Source organism: Bos taurus, chromosome 5, assembly GCF_002263795.3.
Source record: "Bos taurus isolate L1 Dominette 01449 registration number 42190680 breed Hereford chromosome 5, ARS-UCD2.0, whole genome shotgun sequence".
Classification (NCBI taxonomy): Eukaryota; Metazoa; Chordata; class Mammalia; order Artiodactyla; family Bovidae; genus Bos; species Bos taurus.
The window spans coordinates 80,432,383-80,458,550 of record NC_037332.1 but is presented as its reverse complement, the minus strand read 5'-3'; the positions used below and the strand labels follow the sequence as shown (position 1 = coordinate 80,458,550).

The window sequence follows — 26,168 nt, the reverse complement described above, 5'->3', positions numbered from 1 at the left end:
CTTGGAAACTTCTTGGAAATTGTTTTTCAGAGTTGTAACAGTTTACCTTTATCTGCTATGTGATGAATGATTTCAACACCTCTCACCACCATTTGACAGTATCATTTCAAGTGCTGTCATACCAGCTGTTTTGGCAACACATTTAGAGGTATTTTTCCAGTGGGGTGGGTAACAAAGTATATTTATGTGGTCCTAACTTTTTCTGTCTCCTTGCTTTCAGGCAATCACCAGAGAAAATTAGTCCCAGGGTCTTTAGACTACATTTTGCTTAATACATTTAATTGTAGAGAGTCCAAGAATGCAAAAAGTGGTTCATATTAACTTCAACAGACAACTTATAGGACAATATTCCTTTTTTGGCTTTTCTTATTACCTTCCAAATTGTCCAAGAAATGAGCTTGGGCGTTGACTGCTTTTTTTGAGCACGTCCTGGGTTAGAACTGTGACAAGCCCACTCATGTGCCTGTCTGTCCCCTTAAAAGTCTTTCCTGATGAAGGCTCCAGTTTTTCCTTTCAAAACGTATCAGAGACCAAACCAAATCTCCCGCGGCCCTCTCCCCCAAGCTACTAGGCTTATGAACAAAACCTCTCTCATTCTCTTTTCTTAATCTTAAGAAGTGCTGCAGAGCAAAGCTGACCGGCTGCGTTTTTGCAGCCCCATCTCTGATCCTCTCTAGTCTCCTATCCACCTACCTACTCTCACCTGACGAAGATAGAGCCTGCTTTTTGCCCTCCGCACCCCGAGCAAGAGTGAACCGTGCCTCCGTCCAGCACAAGGGGCTCCGTGAATCCAGCCCCTCCTGGATTTTTAAAAGGACACCGCGCCGGTCGGTCATTGCCAGGCGCCTCCGCAGAGTTTGGAGCCGATAAGAGAGCATCCCTCCCACTGGGCGTGCAGTACGGACAAGCTGAGTACAATCGGATTTTTGGCTGCCTCTTCCGCTAGGGTGGCTGGGGGAAAGGTGCGTCCTCCAAGTGTTCACAATAGAACCTCTGACCCTCTGTCTCCTGTCTCCGTCTCTCCCTTCCTGCTCTCTGTCTCTCCTCCTCCCCTTTCTCCCACCCCCCCCCCCTTTCTCTCAAGATGTGGGAGCTCCCCTTCTTTTCCAGACCAGAGAGGGGCGCCTTTCCTGCTCCCTCTCCCCCCTCACCCACCGATTTAAAAAAAAAAAAATGAGGGAAAAAAATCCTACCCGGGAGTAATAGCGAGCGGATCTGCTCGGCGCTGAATGAATGGAAGCTGCCGGGCGGGCCTGCGCGCACTGCCGCTCTGCCCACCATGAGGTCGCCCGGCGGCCTGTAGGGCCCTCGCCAGCCCCTCGCCCTCCTCCCGCCCCGGGTAGAAGCAGCCGCCGGCTCCGCGCCCGACGCCCAGGCCGCGGTGGCCGCGGTGGCCGCGGGGAAGGTCGGAGGGAGGGTGGTTTCCTCCCGCCCCACACCCAGTCTCCGAGCCGGATATATAGAGTGTCACGTTTGGGAGCCAAAAGACGAGAGCAGCTTCGTTGAGACTGGAGCACTTCCCGGAGCCCCAGGGAAGGACTGGGATTTCGAGGTCCACTAGTTGAGCAGCCCCTCGCCTGGAGGAGCAGGTACTCGGGGTCGCAGTTCGGCCGCGCGAGCGCCCACGCCTCTGCCGGCGAGAGCCGGCCGGCGTGGCCCGCAGGCAGGGCGCGGCGGGGTCGAAAGCGAGGGCGGGGCGGCCTCGAGGCCCCGAGGAAGGGTGGGCGCAGGGACAGGCGGTAGAAGTGGGATTTCCGCGGCTCTGCCCTGGAGCTGCCCTCGCAGTCCGCAGTCAACCGCCAGCGGGTTAGCGCGCTGGGCGCCGGCATCACTAGCCGAGGTGGGGCGCGCGGGGGCGGGAAGGGCGCGCGACGGGAAGGGCACGGTTGGGTTAACGCTGGAGTCCCGCCGTGGCCGCGGGCCCATGGGGCAAGAGGCACCGACCAGGTCTCGCAAAGGCCTCCTCGGCCCTCCGGGCTGTTCCTGGAGAGAGCAGGCCACGTGGGGCGTGGCGGCTGCCCTCTCTGCGCGCTAGACAAGTCGGGGCGCGCTTCCCGACTCCGAGCCCTACCCTGGGCTGTGGCCGCATGAATCATCCTACTCGGGCCTCGCTGCTTACCGACCCCTAGACTGCAATGGGCCTGGGCGGCGTCTTACACCATCAGGTGTGTTCCACCTCTTCTTGCTGGGCCTGGGCATCTTGGAGAGAGCAGGTAAGCGGGTACCAGAAGATTACCACAGGTGCGGATGGGCTTGAGGGAAGCTGCTCACTCACTCTTGGCGTGTACGATAACCCGCGGGGCAATTCCGTGCAATTAAAGGACTAAATGACCATCTTCCTCCTAGAAACCCTAGAAAAACATCCCACCTACCAGCTTCCTACTCTTTCACCTCTAGGGATGGGTAGAATTATGAACACTTATTCTTCCATGGATGGGCTACTAAGTGTGAGCAAAAAAGATTCTTTCTGGACCTGCCAGAGCTTTGGCGGTTGGTTGAATTATGTATTGCCCCATTGTGACATGAACAGGGACGAGAGTGGGGACAGCAGAGTGACCACAATCTCAAGTGAATCGTGTTTTCCTACTTGTTAGAGGCCGCATCAAGAAATGTTTGACACGCTGTGCAAATGAAAATTTGAGAATTACCCTGAGGTTTCAATTACCCATCTCTCTGTATCCCTATTCATATGAGTTGGAGATTTGGCTGAGATGCATATTTAATGGAAAAGGACAAAGAGACTAAATACAGTTTTAAGTCAGCCACTCAAACGGAAGGAGCAGGTCTTAAAGCAAAATCCATTTTAAGGGCTATTTGTATGTGAATCTTCTAGGAGATGGGATCGGTTTTTACCAGCCAGACTCAAGACTCACAGCATTTCTTCTGTTGTATTTTCAGGGTACAGGTCTTTAGAGTACTCTTTTCCCTTTTCTGAGAGCATCTTCTACACCTGTTCTGTTAACAAATTCCTACCTTACTCCTATTTCTGAGTTATAGTTATCTATAAAATTGATGTAAATCAGCATGAGCTGGTAAATCTTACAGTGAGACATTTCTCCTTAAAAGAGGGAGTGTGACATCTAATTGCAGAAGAGGGAGAAGCTTCTGTTAAGGTGGTGAAAATAAATAAAATACCTCATATCAGGGTCATGTTTGGGTATCACCTTGGGGTTTGTGAAGAAAGTCATCTTGAACGTCTCAACATCACCTTGAATGTCTCATCATTTGCTTTACTATCATCTGAAAATGCAATCAGATGTTACTTCTTTCTGGCAACATCTGGGCAGCCCTAAGAACTCTTTGTCTTTGTGTTAATACTTGTGTGCCTATGAAAACGTACGCATGAACAAACACAACCTCTGAAGGAACATTGGTGTACACTGACACCAGCATGCCGCCTCTGCCAGTCTCTTGTGACATTGTGTTTGGTCTCTTGGAGAACATTCATTACTCTTGAAGAGGAATTCTTAATGCTTTATTTTATTTTCTTAACAGAGCACTTAAGGATCTGATAAAAGCTACAAAATATGAAAAATAAACTTATGCGTATTAGCATAGAATTTTGTCTATAATTTCAGGAGCTCACAGCCTCTTGGATACCCAGTCACCCAGATGATAGAGGTCCAGAGACCTCAGGCTAGGCCAGCTCACAAGGTCCAGTACCCAGAAGGGCCCCATACTTGGTTTAATGTTCTGCTGTCACTGTCAGCTGTCTTAGTAATTTTTAAAGAGGAGCTTCAAATTTTCATCTTATACTGCTGCTGCTGCTGCTAAGTCACTTCAGTTGTGTCCGACTCTGTGGGACCCCATAGACGGCAGCCCACCAGGCTCCCCCGTCCCTGGGATTCTCCAGGCAAGAACACTGGAGTGGGTTGCCATTTCCTTCTCCAATGATTGAAAGTGAAAGTGAAGTCAGTCGTGTCCGATCCTCAGCGACCCCGTGGACTGCAGCCTTCCAGGCTCCTCTGTCCATGGGATTTTCCAGGCAAGTACTGGAGTGGGGTGTCATTGCCTTCTCCCATCTTATACTAGACCCTGCAAATTCTGTAGCCAGTGCTGAGCCCAGGTTCATAAGCCTATTCGGTTACTTCCTGAATAACAGCACTGTCTCAGCAGTCCTACGTGGCCGGTAAATTCTCTGATACAATCTGAAAGTTAGCTGCCGAATGCTTCTGCCACTAAGTCCTTCTACACCCAGTTTTCTCATTGATAAACTAAACATAACAGACAACATCTACTACTGTATTCATCTTAACAGGTTGTTGTAAAAACATACAGGTAAAAAGAGCTAATAATTGTTAAACTGTCTGCTTACCTTGAACAGTTGTATACTAATAAAGATGGTATTATTACACATTTACTTTTCTACTCCATGTTTCAGAAGTAGTTTGAGGAAATCTGGTTAAGTATATCAAAAGGGTTGCAGAACTTTTATAACCATTATATTTTGGTGGAAGAAGAAAATAAAAAGTAGCTATGGTTTTTAGTATTTTAAGTATTCCTTAAAAATCATTATTTGAGCAAGATTGGAATTGGCAACTAAAAGTACAGAATACCTTTCTGGATCCCAAAGATACTTATAGAATTAAATTGATATTTGGGGGAAGTTCATCCAAAATTGAACAATGAACAACTGAGTCATTGATTGAAATTATTTGAGAAGGTAATCCTTTCTGCCTCATTTAATGTTTGCTGCTGCTGCTAAGTCACTTCAGTCGTGTCAGACTCTGTGTGATCCCACAGACGGCAGCCACCAGGCTCCCCATCCCTGGGATTCTCCAGGCAAGAACACTGGAGTGGGTTGCCATTTCCTTCTCCAATGCATGAAAGTGGAAAGTGAAAGGGAAGTCGCTCAGTCGTGTCCGACTCTTAGCGACCCCATGGACCGCACGCAGCCTACCAAGCTCCTCCATCCATGGGATTTTCCAGGCAAAGTACTGGAGTGGGGTGCCATTGCCTTAGATACTCGTATTTTCAAAACCTTGAGCAAAGCACTCTTTTTAAATGTTCAGGGAGATACCTGGCAATGTAAAGTACACCTAGTCACTTGACAGGTTATCTTCACTTCCTGTTCCACTGCGGGAGGAACTGAGAACCCTTGGACAAGTCCTTTGTCCTCGCATTCCTCTCTTAGTCACTTCCCTCTGACCTCAGAACTTATCCTTACCACAGCTTTCATTCCCAGCATGGTGGCAACACACTGGTTGAGGAAGAAATAGACTGAAAGGAAATGGGTCCTTTCTGAAAGAAAGGAAATGGCAACACACAGGGTTGAGAAAGAAAATAAACTGAAAGGAAATGGGTCAGACTTCCATATTAAAGTCTTAAAGTTGAGGCGTTAAAAGAAGGTGGATGGGGACTCTTTCATTCAGCTACTCTGTGCAGAGGCATGCTGTGAACTTTAGAGTGTTAAGTAACAAGTCCTGGCTTCCATAGATTTATGACATCATTGGCAAGACCGCATATGTAAATATAAGTTGTTAATTAACACACCTGATAAGTTGTTACAAGTCAGTATGAGATTAGGCACCAAATGAACGGTACAGAAAATAAATACAGTAAGTTCCTAAGAAGAGAGTAAAGTAAACCAAATGGTTGGTGAAGCTTGAGTTACATGAGTTGGTCCTTAAAGTTCCCCTTCTAATAGAGAGAAATGAATGAGGCTTTTGGCTGATAAGTGTGCAAAAAATGGAAATCTGAAAGGGTGTAAAGTTTCACATAAGAAAAAGGCAGGAGATAAAAAGAACTTTCCACTGGATAATTTTAATCATGTAATATGTAATTATTAAGCCCATTCTGTGACCAGACACGAAAGACAATTTTCTTGCATTTAGTATGGAATAAAACAGATTTGTAAGATCTTTTGGATCTTACAGACATTAAAAAATAAATACATAATAACACATTGTTAGAAGTAGTATGGAGAAGAACAAGGGGCTGTGAAAAAAATGGGCTGATTCAGATTTGGTGCTCTGTGAAGGTCTCTGAAAAGGAAAGATTTAAATTGATATTTGAAGGAGGCACAGGGATTCACTTGGCAAAAAAAAGAAAAAGAAAAAAGGAGGGAAAAGCCATTTAGGTAGAGGAAGTAGCAAGTAGGTAATCTGTAAAGAGAAGAAAAGCTTGGAAGTGTTCAAGGGATAAAAAGAAGGCACGTGTGTTGGAAAAGGGAGTTTCTGAGAGGCTGGACATGAGTGTGTGTGTGTGTATGTGTGTGTGTTGTGGAGGGTGGGTAGGCAGGAGCCTGGTCATGCAGATCGTCACAGATCTTGATAAAGATTGTGAATTTTATTTTAATGAGAAGCCTTTGAAGACTTTGAAGCCAGAGGGTAATTTACATTTTAAGGATACCTTTGTAGCTGAAATAAGGAGAATGGACTAGCAGGATCAAGAATGAAAAGTAGAATACAGTTAGGACACAGCCAGCGACTGTGCTGATAGGGGAAATGGAGAAAAGTGTGCACACTTGAAGTGCATTTCACAAGTCGAATTGATAGACCTTGGTGAAAGACTGACGATAAGAGGTGGCAGAGGAAAGAAGTGTGAGAAGAAATTCCTTCAGTAGATACTGCTGAGTTTTTATAACTCAAAACTATTGTCCTTGATGCATAGAATTTAGAGTTTTCGCAGAAGAACTGAAAAGTGACGTGGAAACTGATAACACTGCCTGGTACCTCTGAAAAATATGCCAGGATGTTGGAAATGGGGTGAGAGAGAAGAAAATAATATGCTTTTCATATTATCCTTTGTAATATTGAGATTATTTATAAAATGTGCACACACTTTATAATTTTGTAAGAGGTTACCACCACAACAAATATGACTCTTGCTTTTCTGACTTGAACACATGTATAGCATATGGGATAGTCTAAAATGACAAAAACCCGGATAGAAAGGCCTGATCCTTGTGAAAGTGATTGCTCTATAGCATAGCGTACTCCCTTGCTTAGAAGCTTTCCATTCTTCCACCTTTTCTGTATCAGTGTTTCCCAGAAATGTAGTCTATGGATCATTAGTTTCTTGGGATGTTAATAATAGTCAAGTAAAGAAAAAGAAAAGCTTCCTGATCATGTAAGTGTAAGGAACAATTTAACCCAATTAAGCAGTTTTATTGCAGGAGTCCTTGGAGCCTTTAATACACTAATAATGCACTTTAAGAATCATCAAGAAAGAAGAGGTATTTTATGCCACATTTCCTAAACTTATTTGACCTTGAAATGCTTTTTTTGGCAGAACATCTGACAGAGTCAGCATTAGCCTAACACGCTTTGGGAAATGCTGCCCTATATTAATAGATTAAAGCTCTTAACATCCACAGCTTTCTATTAACCATCAACTTCTCTTATCTCTTTCATGCAACTTAGTTGGAAGAAAGCAGAAGACCAGAATTGAATTGACTCTGTTAATAAGCTCAAAATTGATGATGAAAACAATTCCACTGTATGAATCAGTTATACAATGATATTCACAAGCAAGATCTGCAGTGTGACTAAAAACAATTAAAAAAAATTAACTTCTACTTTCCTGGCAAGGCTATGCAGGACCTCTTGAGGGTACATTCTGTCAAGTTTAGATGTACCCATGAGGAAGCTGATGCATAAACAGTGGGGAAGGGCCTCTCGTGTCCCATGGTAGTTCTGAGCCTTAGTTGATGTTTGTAGTATATCCCCAACAGGGTACAGTGTGAACACATAGGATGTCTGCGGGAACTGATTTTGCAGTGAATCTCGTTCATCTTTGTTCCTGCTTCCCAGTGTATTTGCATGGTGGTGGGCTGAAGGCAGAAGTGCAATTTATGACCCAAGGACAACCAACAGAGCAGAACAGAAGAAACAAGTTCACACAGCTATGGACTCTGGCCAGGGCTTCATCCACTCAGTGCTCTAGCCAAGGGGTCTACAAACAGTGACTCGAGGGCCAATTTCGGCTCCTGCCTATTTTACTCTATCTATTGAACTAAGAATTGTGTTTGTATTTTAAAATGGTTTTTAGAAAAGCAAGAATAATGTTCCATGGCACATGAAAGATTTCATAAGTTCACATGTTAGTAGTCATAAATAAAGTTTTATTGGAAATCAGCCAGTGCCATGCACTAATTCATCCTATTATCCTATTGCAGATGCTTTGGTGCTCCACATAATAAGTAGTTGTGATCTGCAAAGCCTAATATATTTACCATCCGACCCTTACATAAAATATTTGTCAGCCCCTACTCTAGGCTATTAACTCATTGGCTGTAAAAATTTTAATAGACTTCTTTTATATATTAGGGGGTAGTCAGTTCAGGCTGCTATAATAAAACACCGTAGAATGGGTTGCTTATAAATAACAACAAAAACCTGTGTTTCTTACAGTTACGGAGGCCAGTGGTCCAACATGAAGGCACCAGCAGATGTGATGTCTGGTGAGGACCACTTCCTGGTTCACAAATGTCCTTCTTTCCATTGGAACTTCACATTGTGGAACTTCACAAGGGAGTTCTTAGGAGTCTCTTTTATAAGGGCACTAGTCTCATTCACCCGGAGAAGGCAATGGCACCCCACTCCAGTACTCTTGCCTGGAGAATCCCAGGGACAGGGGAGCCTGGTGGGCTGCTGTCTATGGGATCGCACAGAGTTGGACATGACTGAAGTGACTTAGCAGCAGCAGCAGTCTCATTCTCCAGAGTTCTCATTTCATGACCTAATGACTTCCCAGAGACCCACCTTCAAATACCATAAGGTTAGAGAGTAGATTTCAACATATACATTTTCGAGGATTCAAACATTTCAGTCTATGTCAAAGCTGGAAATACAGATAGGTAAATTGATAGACTAGAAGCTCCTCAAACATTGTCATTGGAGTTATAACAATGTCATTTATTGTGGATGACTAGTATAGCTAGTCATTGGAAATGGCCCTGATTCTGGGAAAGATTGAGGCAAAAGAAGAGGGCAGCAGAGGTGGAGATGGTTAGATAGCATTACTAACTCAGTGGACATGAATTTGAGCAAACTCCTGGACATGTGAAGGACAGGGAAGCCTGGCGTGCTGCAGTTCATGGGGTCACAAAGAGTCAGACACCTTAATGACTGAACAACAACAGTATAGTTAGTGTTACCTGCCAATGGAAAGAGCAGAAGATAGTTTTGAGGTGATAGCTTTTGAAAGTTACTCAGACATTTAAACTCATGTAAAGGATGGGCTGTCAGATAAACATACCCAGGGTCCAAGAAGTTTAGGGGGTAATTAACCCTGATATTACTTAGTTGTTGAAGTCTGCTGCTGCTGAGCATGGGTTTCCGGTGAGTAGTCACCTTTGATTTTTATTTCAGTTAAGCAAATTTGTATTTTATTAATGCATCCTTTTTGTGAAGAGTGATGGTTTAAGGGTGACAGTCTTAAGTTTGGGATGACAACTATACCTTTCATTATCCCTGCTGCTGCTAAGTCACTTCAGTTGTGTCCGACTCTGTGCAACCCCAGAGACAGCAGCCCACCAGGCTCCCCTGTCCCTGGGATTCTCCAGGCAAAAACACTGGAGTGGGTTGCCATTGCCTTCTCCAATGCATGAAAGTGAAAAGTAAAAGTGAAGTCGCTCAGTCGTGTCCAACTCTTAGTGACCCCATGGACTGCAGCCCACCAGGCTCCTCCGTCCATGGGATTTGCCAGGCAAGAGTACTGGAGTGGGTTGCCATTGCCTTCTCCATTCATTATCCCTACCCCGCACTTATTGAGTAAGGATTTTTGGTACAAGACTCCCCAGGTACCTTCGTACATAACCAGCACAGCACAGGTACAAATGTGAGAACAGCTGGTCCAGTTGCTTCTGTGGGACTTAGAAGATGGAGATGGAGGCTTGTACTTAGGTCTGTCACTGTGGTCACAGAGTCTATCCAGAGGTCAGTATTCTGGGGGAATCAATCAAATAGGATGAAATACAGGGCTTCTTGCCAGCCACATTCATCAGGGCACTTTCCATGACTAATTCAGAGACCTGGCTTTAAAAAAAGGATGCTTTCAGGTGAGATCTTCATTCAACAGCCAATTTTTCCACTTAACACTGTATCAAAGCAAAAATAATATATATTTTAATATATATTATATATTATAATACATATTTCTTTGTGGAACCGACAATGTGATTAAGTAGACAGTGAAAAAAATCATCTTACTTTAATCAACAGACACTAGGAATAGCATATATCTATTGTCTTAGTCATGGTTTATTTTAAAACTCCTAGATAATTCTGTATCCTTTACCCCTGAAGTCCAGCAAAAGCCCTTTCTAGCAGCAGCTGGCAATGCATCTCCTCTGGCTTTTGGACATGCTTTCTAATGCATTTTAGCTTCCAAAGCTCCTCCAGAGATGGCCCCCATTTGTTGAAGCACACACTTGAGGGAAGGACGAGAAGCTCTGCCTTGTGAATCTGTGTAGAAAAGGCCAAACTCTGACCTCTCCTTCCGCTTACCCACCCATCCACCTCAGGGGAGATGCTGGGTCAATAACATTCACTGGTGAATAACAGGATGACCACAGGAGGCAAGAATAATATTTTCTGAGCCAAGAAATGAGAAAAAAAGTCATTGTGAAAATGCTCCACATTTTAGATCATTTCAGAAAAATGGTGCTTTATTTATCACAGGTCAGTGAGAGGACACATTCCACAAAAGTCAGTGCAAGTTCCCAGTATTTTTGAAGGCAAGATAGTTGGAAATTAGGAAGGCCATTAAACTATGTGTCTGGTCCCAATATATTTAAAACCACTAAAGCATTTCAAATAGAATTAGATTCTCTAATATTGTTAAGAAACTGGAATAATCTGCCCAGAAGAATTTGATAACCTGAATAAAAGAAGCTCTGTATAACAATTCACTATGTGTGCATGTATTAAAGTTTTGTTTTCAAGAAAGAACATTTAATACTAAATAATGTGTTGGTAATAGCATAATTTTATCCAATAATAAAATCATTTTAGAGATAGATAATACTCATTTAATAAAAATGGAACTATTTGTCTAAAAATTAAGAGAAATTGTCCAGTTAATTCCACGTGAAACATAAATGTAAATAAGATACCCTGATAAATATTAATGAAATCAACTTTATGTCAGTCTGTGTATTTTTAGTTCTATTATGCTATAACTGTTGTCTCTTTCTGAATTGACTAGCTTCCATTGTGTTTTACTTACACAAGACCTTCAGGACATATCTGTTCTGAAGATAACTGTGTCTTCTGAAGGATGGACTCTTACTCTTTCACCAAAATGCTTTGAGAACATTAGATCTACTTATAAAACTTCTCCAAGCTGCAGGAGAGTCTGAAAGAGTTATTTGTTCTTGAACTGAGCAGTTTCCTTCTTTCTCAGTAACCTGGACTTGTCAAACCTCTTTCCTTACTAGAATTTTGACATTACTTCTTTCTTTTCTTCTTACTATTTTGGTCCAGTCCCACCTGAAGCAGTGGTTATGCAAGTACACTGAGTGCACTGCTGATCACAGGATTGCACTTTAGATAAATTTAGGTCTCAGTTTCTTTTAGGACAGTGAAACTTTCTCAAATTAGCCTTCCCCTGAACTCTTAGACATTCTATATGCTAGCACATGTGCCATCTAATCTACCATACATAATGGTGAGCAAACAGCTTTGCCTTAACTCTATTCATATTCTAAGTTGTAGAATGTTCAAGTACCGTATCAATATTTGATCTAAATTTGTCATTTTATAATAAGGAACAAGCCAGTCCCAAAGACCTGAAGTGACTTGTCACATATCTATTTAATGAATAAGTGTAGAATATTATCCAGATCTTATGACTGCAAATTCCATGATAATTCTATTTATTCATTCATTCAGTTTACTGAGCATCTACCATGTGTCAGATTGGGTATTAGGCTCTGCAAATATAGTGGTAAACAAGTTATAGTACCTGCCATTAAGTTTTAGTGCCCTCTATTCATTGAACATTTTTTAGCCAGTTAAAACTTTGGAGTTTGTGAAATCTTTCAGCAGACCCTCAGTGTAAAAATATAAGATACTCATATATTTTTATTTCCTGTTCTTTCCCCTCCTAACAAGCTTCAGCAAATGATTTAGCTTCCCATGACCCTGAGCAGTTAACACCAAGAAGAAAGTGATGGGAAATGGAATTAAAATGAATTAAAGTCCACAGGGAAGATAATGAAAATTCTCCCTAAGGAATAGTGTTCTCCTGTATCCACTATAAGTCCTGAGGATTGACTAGCCCGTGTCACTTTCCTCTTAGTCACTCACTCTTTCCCCAAACTGCCATGGATGGAGATCAGTCTTCATGCTTCCTCCTTTCCTTTCTGCCTTTTAAGATAGATAACACAATCTCTTTGTGTTTTAAGTAGTTAACTGCTAATCATAGTGGGAAAAAGAAATGGAAGAGCAGAAACAACCAATGTGAGCAAGTTATAGTTTCAGGATGATACCTTTGAGTCTTGGTGTAGGGCCAGTAGTTAGGCACTGACTTCCTGTGTGATGACACGTGGACACCCCAGTATCTTCAGCCATCCAACTTTATTTCTATAAGTGAGATCAAAAACCAATCCTCTGTTTGAAAAAAATCCTCACCTATACTCTTAAGTACTTCCCTCATAGTTCAGTTGGTAAAGAATCTGCCTGTGGTGCAGGAGACCTGAGTTCTATTCCTGGGTCAGGAAGATCCCCTGGAGAAGGAAATGGCAACCCACTCCAGTATTCTTGCCTGGAGAATCCCATGGACAGAGGAGCTGGCAGGCTACAGACCATGGGGGTCACAAGATTTGGACACAACTTAGCAACTAAACCATCATCACCATACTCTTAAATCTAGATGAAGGTATTTGTCTGATGGGACATTTATAATTTTCAACAGATTTTCACAGGGGTCATAATCAAAGCAAGATGAGGAACCACTGCCTTAGGAACAATCAAATGACCATTTTACCTCCTTGAAGACCTCCAGACTCAGGAAAGATCCCTTCTGAGGATTTCTCACAAGGACCTTAGAGCTGTTCTGGATGGTTAGGTTTTGTAGATCCATTTTCAATGTGTCACATAATCCAGAATGTTCCATTGTTCCAAAACAGAAAAAGGGATCATGTCACCCCTTGCCTAAAGCCTCTGCTTCTCAACCTGAGATGCTAGTTGAAGTAGGTGTGGGTGGTAGGCCTCCCTAATGCAGAAGCACTTTGAGCATCACCCATCCTTCCTGCATCTCAGATATCTGGAGACTCGAAAAAGCGAGGTGTTGAAAGGTTGGTTCCTTCCCAAGACTATGAGAGAAGCAATTATTTTAAGCCTCTTCTCAGTTTGTAGATGCCATCTTCTCTCTGTATCTTCATATCCCCTTCTCTCAGGTATGTCTGTGTGTCCAAACTTCCTTTTTTTATTAGGATACCAGTCATATTGGATTAGGAACCCATTCTACTTCAGTACGGTTTCATCCTAATAAGTTACCTCTATGATAATCCTATTTCTAAATTATGTCACATTCTGAGATACTACAGTTGAGGATTTTAATGTTTGAGTTTTAGAGGACACAATTCAACCCATAACACCCAGGAAACTAGTACTTGATTCTTCTTTACCACAGTGGAATGTGGTGATGAAACTATCTACAAGGCACTTCAGTGTTACTCAAACAAAACAAAAACTCCACAAAAAGCAAAGAAGAGCAAACAACATGAAACTGAAACCAAAACCAAAAACAGAAAAAGAAGAACACTCCCAAACTGTACATTTTAGATACGGATTAATAATGAACATGCTGCTGCTGCTGCTGTTAAGTCACTTCCAGTCGTGTCTGACTCTGTGCGACCCTATAGATGGCAGCCCACCAGGCTCCCCCGTCCCTGGGATTCTCCAGGCAAGAACACTGGAGTGGGTTGCCATTTCCTTCTCCAATGCATTAAGTGAAAAGTGAAAGTGAAGTCGCTCAGTCGTGTCCAACTCTTCATGACCGCCTGGACTGCAGCCTACCAGGCTCCTCCATCCATGGGATTTTCCAGGCAAGAGTACTGGAGTGGGGTGCCATCGCCTTCTCTGAATAATGAACATAGGTAATAACTATTTTCTTCTTTCTTCTCATGTGTTTTTAATTTTTTTATGAGGTACAACTTACATGTGAAAGAGTGAATGTGTCATAAATATAGCAAGTAGCTCTCAGATTTCAGGTTCCAGATTATAAAGAAAAACACTACCAGCTTTCCACACACTGCCATCCTGTCATCACCTATTGCCCCCCAAAGTATCCGTTATACTGACCTCTAAGTCATTGATTGGTGGGTGATGGTGGTTTAGGCACTAAGTTGTGTCCAATTCTTGTGACTCCATGGACTGTGGCCTGCCAGGCTCCTCTGTCCATATCCACAGAATACTGAAGTGGTTGCCATTTCCTTCCCAGGGGATCTTCCTGATCCAGGGACCGAATCTACCTCTCCTGCTTTGCAGGTGGATTCTTTACCAACTGGGTCAACCAGGGAAGCCCAAGTCATTGATTAGCAAGGTTCAAAGATAGATTAGTTTTGCTAGGTTTTGGAGTTTTATATATAAGTAAAATACAGTGTGCATTATTTTATGTCCCGCTTATTCACTCAGTGTTATGTTTTTAAGATTCTTTCAGGGCTTTGTGTATTCATTCACATTGCTATCTATTATTCCGAATGCGAATATACCACATTTAATTTATCTTCTGTTGATGAAAAGTTGGGTAGTTTCCACTATAGAGTTCTTGGGAATAGTGCTACTAGGAACTTTATTATGAATGTCTTTTGCTGAATACATGTACAAGTTGCAGATGGGAATACCTCCATATGGAATTGATTTATGTAGAGAGCTTTAATAAAAACTGCCAAAGGGTTTACCAAAGTGGTTTTACAGTGTATACTCCCAGAAGCAGTAGTCAAGAGGTTCTACTTGTTCCATTTGTCAATACAAATTGACATTTCTTCGTGTGTCCTTTGCCTGTTTTTTTCATTTTATCCATTTCAGTGCGAGAGTAGTTGTATGACATAGTACTTTTACTTATATTTTTCTGGTGACTGACGGTGGAGCACCATTTTGTATATTGGCCATTTGGATATCTTTTCTTGAGATATGCCCAAGTTTTTGTTCATTTGTTTACCAGGTTTATTATTTATTGGGTAATTTTTTCATGATTTGTGCATATACTTTATCTATCTTGGGTGCAATTCCTTTATTAGATGTATGTAATTTGAATAACTTCTTCCAATCTGTCACTTGCCTTTTTATACTCTCATTAAAGCTTTACTGAGCAAGGCTTTGCCCACTGGAGCAAAACCCAGTTTTCACCACCCAGTCCCTCCCATCAGGAAGCTTACAGAAGCTTCTTAGCCTCATCCACTAGAGAGCAGATTGAAGAAGCAAGAAGAACCACAATCCCACAGCTAGAACAAAAACCACATTAGAGAAAGTTAATCAGAATGAAAAAGCAGAGAGTTATGTCCCAGATGAAGGGACAATATAAAACCCCAGAAAAACAATGAAATGGAGTGGTGATAGGCACCTTTCAGAAAAAAGAACTCAGAATAATGATAGTGAAGATGATCCAGGATGTCAGAAACAGAATGGGGAAGATGCAAGAAATGTTTACCAAAGACCTAGAAGAAATAAAGAACAAACAAACAGAGATGAACAATATACTAGAAGGAATCAATAGCAGAATAACTGAGGCAGAAGAATGGATAAGTGACCTGGAGGACAGAATGGTGGAAATCACTGCCACAGAACAGAATATAGGGGAAAAAAATAATAAAAGACAGCCTAAAAGACCTCTGGGACAACATTAAATGCACCAACATTCATATAATAGGGTTCCCAGAAGGAGAAGAGAGAACCTGAGAAAATATTTGAAAGCATAATAGCTGAAAACTTCCCTAACATGGAAAGGAAATTGTTGTTAACCAAGTCTAGGAAGTTCAGAGAGTCCCAGGGAGGATAAACCCAAGGAGGAACACACTAAGACACATAGTAATCAAACTGACAATAATTAAAGATTAATATTAAAAGCAACAAGAGAAAAATGACAGATAATATATAAGGGAACTCCCATGAGGTTATCAGCTGATTTCTCAACAGAAACTCTACAAGCCAGAAGGGAATGGCATGATATATTTAAAGTGAGGAGAGGAAAGAACCTACAACCAAGAATACTCTACCAGCAACACTCTCATCCAGATTTGATAGAGATATCAAAAGCTTTCCAGACAAGCAAACGTTAAAGAGAATTCAGTGCCACCAAACCAGCTTTACAGCAAATGCTAAAGGAACTTCTCTAGGCAGGAAACACAAGAGAAGGAAAAGATCCATACAAAATAAGCCCCAAAGAATTAAAGTGGTAATAGAATCATACATATTGATAATTACATTAAATGTAAATGGATTCAATGCACCAACTGGCTGGGCAGGGAAAACATGTATATGTATGCATTTCCACTTATTGCATCACTCAGCTTAACCCCCCAAATTGTATGTAAGTGTTTCATATTGTTAGGTTAATAATGTTCCCATTATGGCTTTATTTTTTGTCTGGCTACTGATTGTGAAAACTGATAAACATCTTTTACTATTGTGATCATGTAACTATTATTCTCTTAATACTATTGTATCATGAATGGTCAATGGAAAAATAATAGAATTCTATATCTCCAAAATTACAATTTAATAGAAAACTTGCAATCACTTTTTAAAATCCAGATGCATATCAGAATTATCTTGAAAATTTTTGAAAAATACAAATGCCTAGGTATTGCTATTTTTTTCTCCAGAGCTCCAGATATGTTTCTAATGAGCAGCCATGTTTAAAAACAACTGGACTATATGATGATCTTTCACTTTTGTGTAGTTTGTTTCACTTTTTCTATTTTATATTCAGTGCCCTCATTTCATTTGGTGTATGTTTTCCAATTTAATCATCTCTGTTTTTTTTATGTCCTTTCTCAAGCCTTTATCAAGCATAGTAGAAAAGCTTTTGTGTGTGTGTGCGTGTGTGTATGTATACATATAGTATGTATAATATATATATTTTAGAAATCTTATGAATTTTTGCCTAAGAAATTTATGACATTTTGATTCTACTTGTTTGACTTAGTATGGATAGAATGCTAGATTTCTTATTTTTTTAAAAATAGATATTCAACAAGTAGCAAAAATTTACTGTATAGCACCAGGAACTATAGTCCATATCTTGCAATAATCAATAATGCAAAATAATCTGAAAAATAGTATATGTGTGTATGTATAACTGAATCACCTTGCTGTGCACCTGAAATATTGTAAGTCGACTATACTTCAATAAAATGTATACATTAAGAAAAAACAAGTCAAAGTATAAAATTTAAAACAAATTTGGGCCCTAGATACAGTGACTATGGATGAAGAAAATTGCTGTCTTAATAGCCTCATGAGTTCATTACCAAACATGTGGAACAACAATCAAAAGGCTTATCTTTGGTTTTTAAGGAAGATAAACAAAGGGTTTACGAGCCTCCATGGAACCTATGCACTAATGTCTCACTAGTTTCCCTGGTTCGCTTCTATATGGAAGATAGATGAAGTAAGGAGAATTCAAAGATAGAGAGATTTAGTTGGCCTGTCATTCTTTCATGAATTCAATCAACATTTTAAAGTTGTTTGCAAACAGTAGACAAAACAGACAAATAAATAGCCAATTCCACATAAGCTGATGTTTCCTGGAGGCTCAGAGAGTTTGGCAGATAAAGGACTTTCAACAGAGTGAGGCAACAGTTGGGAACTGTTTCCCAAAAGAAGTCAGTCTGTGCTTTGGACAGGACAAAGGGCATATGGTTGGGTGAAGGGGGAATGGCCTCTGCCACTAGTCTACAAATTATGTGAACTAGGGTAAATCGCTTTAATTTTTCTGTGCCTTGGTTTCCTACTTGTAAAATGAGGTTTATAATAGTAAGTATTGTTAAATTGTTGTGCTGACTCATGAGTTAATACAGGTAAACCATTTAGAAGAGTGATTGGCCCAATGAGTTGAGCTATTGTCATGTGGGAGAGTTAGAGAGTTACATGGGTCCTGCAGAGAGACAAAGAGGACCCTAACTTTTCTGGCATGAGGGACCAGTTTTGTGGAAGACAATTTTTCCACAGACTGGGGATATGGGATGGCTTCAGGATGATTTATGCACATTACATTCATTGTGCCCTTTAACTCTATTATTATTGAGGTGTGCTCAGTCACTCAGTCATTTCCAACTCTTTGCAACACCTTGGACTGTAGCCTTCTAGGCTCCTCTCTCCATGGGATTTTGCAGGCAATAATATTGGAGTGAGTTGCCATTTCCTTCTCCAGGGGATCTTCCTGACCAAGGGATTGAACGTGCATCTCTTGCACCTCCTGTATCGCAGGCAGATTCTTTACCACTGAGCCATCAGGGAAGCCAACTCATTTCTTGTGGCTTTAATTGTATTATTACATTGTGATATATAACGAAATAATTATACAACTCACCATAATGCAAAAGCAGATCATCAGGCACTCAATTTTCATAAGAAGCATGCAACCTAGACTCCTTACATGTGTAGTTCACAGTAGGGTTTGTGCTCCTATCAGAATGTTCTGACAGGAGGTAGACCTCAGGCAGTAATGTGTGTGATGGGCAGAAGTTGTAAGTACAGATGGAGCTTTTCTTGCTTGCCTTCCCCTCACCTCTGCTGTGCAGCCCAGTTCCTAACAGACCATGGACGGTTACCAGTCCATGACTGGGGGACCCCTGATTTATAACATATGAGTCCAATGTGAGAAGAGAGGGGAGAGAAGAGCAGACCAGGGCTCAGGAGTCTAAACTATTGTCCTGATTCTACCCCCTGCTCACTCAGTTAGAAAATGACTGGATTATCTCCAAAGTTCCTCCCAGCTCTCAAGCCCTAGGGTTCTGTGGCTCCTGCTGAGGTAGGCTTAATAAATATCATTTGGGTTCTGGTTTGTTGTTGTCATTCAGTTGTTCAGTCATGTCTGACTCTTTGCGACCCCATGGACTACAGAATGCCAGGCTTCCCTGTCCTCCACTACCTTCCAGAGTCTGCTCAAACTCACATCCCTTGAGTCAGTGATGCCATCCAACCATCTCATCCTCTGTCACCCCCTTCTCCACCTGCCCTCAGTTTTGCCCAGCATCGGGGTCTTTTCCAATGAGTCAACTCTACACATCAGGTGGGCAAAGTATTAGAGCTTTAGCTTAAGCACCAGTGCTTCCAATGAATATTCAGGGTTGATTTCCTTTAGGATTGACTGGTTTGATCTCCTTGATGTTCAAGCGACTCGCAAGAGTCTTTTCCAGCACCACAGTTCAAAAGCATCAATTCTTTGGCACTCTGCCTTCTTTATGGTCCAGCTCTTATATCTGTACATGACCACTGGAAAACCATAACGTTGACTATATGGGCCTTTGTTGACAACGTGGTCTCTTCTTTTTTTATACTGTCTAGGTTTGTCATAGCTTTTCGTCCAAGGAGCCAGTGTCTTTTCACTTCATGGCTGCAGTCACCAGTGGTAAAGAAATTTAAAAAAGAAAGAAAATTCTATTATGAGATTTCCAGTTGAGTGACTAGGTGAGCACTGATTCATTTCAAAAGAAATTGCAAGGCATGAAGAGACTGGTATATGGAGACTGGGGATGATGTAGCACAGATTCATGGATAGAATTTTTAGGTTGAAAGAAACTATTTCTATCATTTTAATTCAGGGTGGTGGAGAGGCAGTGCGTTTCAGTGGCTCACAATGATTATAGAAACAGAGGCTCAGTGATCAGGGCCCAGGCTTGACTCTTTCTGGAAGGTTACTTACGTGCTCTGTTTCTTCGTCTGTAAAATGCAAATAAAATGCAGGCTGAACTGGGCACAATGGCCATTTGTAGGTCACGATGGTTGACTGTTGGCAATTTCACATGCTTCAACCTAGTAATAGACACTAGTAAAGAATCCGCCTGCCAATGAAGGAGACGTATGAGGTTCAGTTTTAACTCCTGAATCAGGAAGATCCCCTGGAGTAGGAAATGGCAACCCACTCCAGTATTCTTGCCTGGGAAATCCCATGGACAGAGGAGCCTGGCAGGCCACAATCCATCAAGCCACCAAGAGTCAGACATGACTGAGTGACTGAGCACTCATACACACTGAGAAATAAAAATCTAACAATCTAAAGGCAGCAGTTAATGCATGATAAGTTGCCATAGAAATAGTTTCCTCATTATTAAACCTCATTTAATTAAATTAAACCTCATTATTTACTTGTTTGGCATTTATTGCACCAGGTTTTATTTGGTAAGAACAATAGGCATTGCATAATGCCTCTATTTAAGCCTCTTTCCCTTCCTTAGATATAGGCCTTGGTTAAGCAATTAGTCTGTCAAAGTACCACTGTATTCACTTTCAGGATGGCTACCACTACCAGCTTGCTTGTTTCTAGTGCTTTCATCTAGACAGGCATGTAACTACTCCAAAGGGAATTTTAACATCAGAGTTCCTGGGTTGAAACTTTGTAGCTTTGTCTACCTCTTTTCCTCAAACCACCCACTCCCTCCCCATCCCCGACGTTGGCATCCTCAGGCATAGTTTCTACCTCCCTCAGAGTGTAATTCCACACATCATCTGAGGACCCTCAACATTACAGTCACCAGACTGGTCCTCAGGGAGGTGAAAGGAGCAGGGGTTTCTAAGAGTGCTGGAAGCCCAAAGGAGGAGCTAACTGAGGAATACTAGAGACTTAACAAAAACAGAACATTTTCTATTTGAAAAGCAAGAAGAAAATATGTCCTGAGTAAAAGCAGTATACCAGTTACAGTTCCTTACAAAACTCTTAACTGATCATTGCCTGGCATCATTTGTATATTAACTATGATTCATGGGGTTGGATTGAAGTAAGTCCTGCTGTGTGATTTGTCTTCTTTCTTTCTGGTGTGTTTTGAAGAACTCTTCATGTTGGTAAATTTACCAAGCATTTTCTCTTTGTCCTAGACTTTTATGTCTTGTTTAAAGACATCCTTCCCTGTCTGTTTTGCTTTTTAAGTAATCAGTTTGTAAACTTCTTCCTCAGTGAGACTGTGATTTCAGACTCAAGGTTTAGTCAGTTCAGTTCAGTTGCTCAGTCATGTCCAACAATTCTTAGGGGCTCAGCTTTCTTCACAGTCCAACCCTCACATCCATACATGACTATTGGAAAAACCATAGCTTTGACTAGATGGACCTTTGTTGGCAAAGTAATGTCTCTGCTTTTTAATATGCTGTCTAGGTTGGTTATAACTTTCCTTCCAAGGAGCAAGCATTTTTTAAGTTCACGGCTGCAGTCACCATCTGCAGTGATTTTGGAGCCCCAAAAATAAAGTCTGCCACTGTTTCCACTGTTTCCCCTTCTATTTGCCATGAAGTGATGGGACTGGATGCCATGATCCTTGTTTTTTGAATGCTGAGTTTTAAGATAACTTTTTCACTCTCCTCTTTTATTTTCATCAAAAGGCTCTTTAGTTCCTCTTCACTTTCTTCCATAGTGTGGTGTTATCTGCATATCTGAGGTTATTGATATTTCTCCTGGTTCCAGCTTGTACTTCATCCAACCTGGCATTTCACATGATGTACTCTGCATATAAGTTGATTAAGCAATATGACAATGTACAGCCTTGACGGACTCCTTTCCCAGTATGGAACCAGTCTGTTGTTCCATGTCCAGTTTTAACTGTTGCTTCCTGACCTGCAGACAGATTTCTCAGGAGGCAGGTAAGGTGGTCTGATATTCCCATCTCTTGAAGAATTTTCCACACATTGTTGTGATCCAAATAGTCAAAGGCTTTGGCATAGTTAATAAAGCAGAAATAGATGTTTTTCTGGAACTCTCTTGCTTTTTGATGATCCAACAGATGTTGGCAATTTGATCTCTGGTTCCTTTTCCTTTTCTAAGTCCAACTTGAACATCTGAAAGTTCAGTTCACGTACTGTTGAAGCCTTGCTTGGAGAATTTTGAGCATTTCTTTGCTAGTGTGTGAGATGAGTGCAGTTGTGCGATAGTTTGAGCATTCTTTGGCATTGCCTTTTCTTTGGGATTGGAATGAAAACTGACCTTTTCCAGTCCTGTGGCCACTGCTGAGTTTTCCAAATTTGTTAGCATATTCAGTGTAGCATTTTCGCAGCATCATCTTTTAGGATTTGAAATAGCTCAGCTGGAATTCCATTACCTCCACTAGCTTTGTTTGTAGTGATGCTTCCTAAGGCCCACTTGACTTTTGCTTTGCAAAATGGCTGGTTTTAGGTGAGTGATCGCACTATTGTGATTATCTGGGTCATGAAGATCTTTTTTGTATAGTTCTTCTGTGTATTCTTTCCACCTCTTCTTAATATCTTCTGCTTCTGTTAGATCCACACTGATTCTGTCCATTATTGTGCCCATCTTACATGAAATGTTCACTTGGCATCTATAATTTTCTTGAAGAGATCTCAAGTCTTTCCCATTCTATTCTTTTCCTCTATTTCTTTGCATTGATCACTGAGGAAGGCTTTCTTTTCTCCTTGCTATTCTTTGGAACTCTGCATTCAGATGGGTATATCTTTCCTTTTCTCCTTTGCCTTTTGCTTCTCTTCTTTTTTCAGCTATTTGTAAGGCCTCCTCGGACAACCATTTTGCCTTTTTGCATTTCTTTTTCTTGGGGATCTTCTTAATCACTGCCTCCTATACAATGTCATGGATCTCCATCCATAGTTCTTCAGGCACTCTGTCTATCAAATCTGACTCAAGGTTACAATTAGTCTGTTTCCTCCTATTGGTGTCAATGCAATGATACAGTTCACACAAAGGAAGGGAATACTCCAAGAGTGAATTGCATGCTAGTAAATCATGGCTGATTAAAATCACTCTTATTTTACTGAGTGTTTAACAAGTTAAGGTACTATGCAATACACTTTACAAAACCCATATCCAATCAATCATGGAGGTTACACATTTTGCAGATAAGGAAACTAATATCTACAAAGTTTAAAATAGTCATTAGGCAAGCATTAACACAAAAATACAGTTGTTGTTGGAGCATAATCATTTAAGAGAGCCAATTCCAACTCAAAAGTCTATTTTGAGAGTGAGTAAAAAGAAACCTTTGGTATTGAAACACTCAGGGTTTAGATATAGTAGATATTTGTGTTGAGAGTAGCATCCTACTTTCCTGAAAATCAGTGAAAAATTATTCTATATTCATTTTTGATGAACAGTGTCTAAGGCACAGAATTGTGGGTTTTTATTCAGTACCAAGAGACAGTTTGGAAAATAATTGTATCAACAGGTAAATATACGAAGTCTCAGAAAGGAAATTAGCTGTTGAAGATAGAATCACCTTGCAAATTCAATACATTTGAGCCTTTAAAGTTCTAATATACTTGTATGTGGTGGCTAAGAAAAAACAGGGAACAGAGAGGCATCAGCTATGCATGCATCTTAGATGTTATTATATAGGGAAAGCAGGAAGCAAATGAACACCTGGTAAAGAATTTTTTTTTCTTTTCTCATTTCCTTTGGGAGTTAGAAAACTTCACTTTCTTTTATTTAAAAAAACAAAAAACTTGGCCTTTGCCAAATCACTTGCTATCTCTTCAGTTTTCACATCCAGGGATGATTGTATCTACTGTTTACCTCCCAGGGTTGTGGTGAGAAAATACTGAACTGTGCATATTAAATGTTTGAAGAACTGTTAAGATAAAGTGCAAGATATTACAAGAGTTGCTGAAATGTTAATAGTAAGTAGTATTGATAGCATACAAGACATAAATTTGTATGCATGTGGATAGATTCCAATATCCATGTCTATATATAATTTTGTACACAAATAGTAATAATAACACCCTTAATTTAAATGACATTTTATACCCCATGAAGGATTTTTCCACTGTTTCACGTCAGCCTCCCATGTGAGTTGGGCCAAGTGTCATCCTACCTTTCCATGTTGCTCATGCAGGTCTTTGTTTTCTCCCCAAAGGCAAACCTCTCCTCTTGTGCAATTTCTGCAACTTCTGCCAGTCCTTGTTGCCATTACTTTTCACCTCCAGATCATTCTTCAATATCTGTCAGACACGCAGCTCACAAATGTCCATTCCTTTAAAACTTCTGTCAACTTTCATATAAAACACTAAATAAAGCACCTTGTTTTAAGAAACCTACTTCCAAGTCTAACCTTTGGGCTTGCATGTTGCTCCAGACTGCTGTATCTGAAACCTCTAAATCTAAAAATTCACACTGGGACAGTGACATTCTTTATTCCAGCTCTCTCATTTTCTTTCTCCCACCAGAGCTACTGTTCCAATTTGGCAAGACTGCCAGTCATTTGCCTCCTTTCTGCCCATCTCTCTCCCCCTCCCCCCTGCCCCACGCACACGCACACGCACACGCACACACACATACACTTTCTCCTACTCATCATGAGCTTCCTCCTGGTTTTACTTCCTTCTCTGAGCACCAGGTCCACTACTTTACCCATCTGCCAGCTGCTGACCTTTTCCATTTGTTTTCCCCAAGTCCATTGTTTATACCCCCAAATCTGCGTGTTGCCAACAATCTATTTTTCCTGCTCCAACTGCAGGCACTCAGGTGTTGCTGGAGAAAACCAAGTAAGTATTTGTATGAAGTGGGATAGTATAAATCTAACCTCTGCTTGACACTCTGCAACTTCAGCTTCTTCACTGGTTTCTGGTCTGTTTTCTTTCTCACCTAGAGCAATGGTTATGAATATTTATCCCTTTCCAGGAACACTTTCCCTTAGCTCTTTAATTGGCAAAATATGATCTTGCCTATACTCCTTAGAGGAAAAAATAAGTAACCCAAGATCTCACTCAGGTTCTGTTCCGACCTGCATTTATCTACCTCCCCTCTCCCATACCTCTTTCCCTCCTTTTCAGAGGATGAAGTGACCTTGCTATGTTCAGTGTTGATCACTCTATCTTTTCTACTAATTTTATGTCCTCTCAGCTTCTCTAAAACCTCACTTACATTTATTTTCATTCTCTCTCTTTTCTATCTAATTCTTCTCAGATTCTGCATATGCTCAAACATCCCCTGTCACCAATAAATGAACTTTCCCCACTCTCCCTTATTTGTATGTTCTTCTATTCTTCTGTTGCTACCTTGTCACTTACATTACTTTTCTTTCTTTTCCTACTCACTTTCTCCCAGAGGTAATTTACACTTCTTGTTCTGATTAAGTGAACTGTCCAGAGTTGTCATATAAATACTATGATCAAAGCCAGTTCATGCATTATTCTGACACAATTTGATGCTTTATTTAGTCACTTTTTTCTTCTATGTTGACATTTTACCTTACTCAATAAAGATGCCTTCTTTGGATGAGTATGTGAATGTAACTTGCTTCTTTTACCAATGACTGGGAATGGTATCTGGGGACCATTTGTAAGACCTCATGTAGGAAATAAGAACTTTAAAGATAGTGATGGGAATTATGGGGAAATAAAGATCCCTCATTATCATTTACTGATATGATTCTTAGAGAAATGCTGCATCAAAAATAAAAAATGTAGTCAAAATAAATGTGCATATCCTCATCAATGAATTAAATAGGTTTTGCACTCAAAGTTCCAGAAAATACCAGAGGGTGAGTTTGTGCTAATGTGTCACTTAAAAGTAAACACAGATGTCAGGGGAAGTCTCTTCTATATGGTTTATCCTGGCTTGAAACCAGAGACCAGTTGGCAGTTGTTGAACTTTGGTTCTTTCTCCATAAAAGAAGAGAGTGTGTAATTAGATGAGCCTGCCTCTGTTGACAGAAATTACTAAGATTTATGATGCTCTGAGGGACTATAGGGAACCTTTTACTGTTAGAAGGTGTCAAGTTACCCCGATGATGTTCCTGGTCAACTCTGGGAGTAGGGAATGGTATGTTTGCTGATGGATGAGGACCTTTAGGGATACTAAATTAGTGCATGTCTAGATGCTACAGAAGCTGATTCCTGAAGACCAAGCTCAGAAAGAAATGAATAGAAAGTAATTCAATAATAATAACATAGTATTCCTCTTAGTATGCTATGCTAAGTCACTTCAGTCGTGTCTGACTCTGTGCGACCCCATAGACGGCAGCCCACCAGGCTCCCCCGTCCCTGGGATTCTCCAGGCAAGAACACTGGAGTGGGTTGCCATTTCCTTCTCCAATGCAT

The 26,168-nt window shown here is 41.0% G+C and overlaps 1 protein-coding gene across 4 annotated transcripts in view; it reads left to right on the top strand.

Annotated features, from left to right (window-relative positions):
• Positions 1-593: 593 nt before the first annotated feature.
• FAR2 (fatty acyl-CoA reductase 2) overlaps positions 594-26,168 on the top strand; it is a 177,461-nt gene continuing 151,886 nt past the window's right edge. For 2 of the 4 annotated variants that reach the window (XM_059886547.1, XM_005206902.5), the window contains exon 1: positions 1,186-1,589. The gene's annotated coding sequence lies outside the window, so the exon portion shown is untranslated. Of the gene's footprint in view, positions 963-1,185; positions 1,590-1,878; positions 2,214-26,168 lie in introns of those variants that run through there. The other 2 variants (XM_059886546.1, XM_010805374.4) reach the window with 2 other exon arrangements.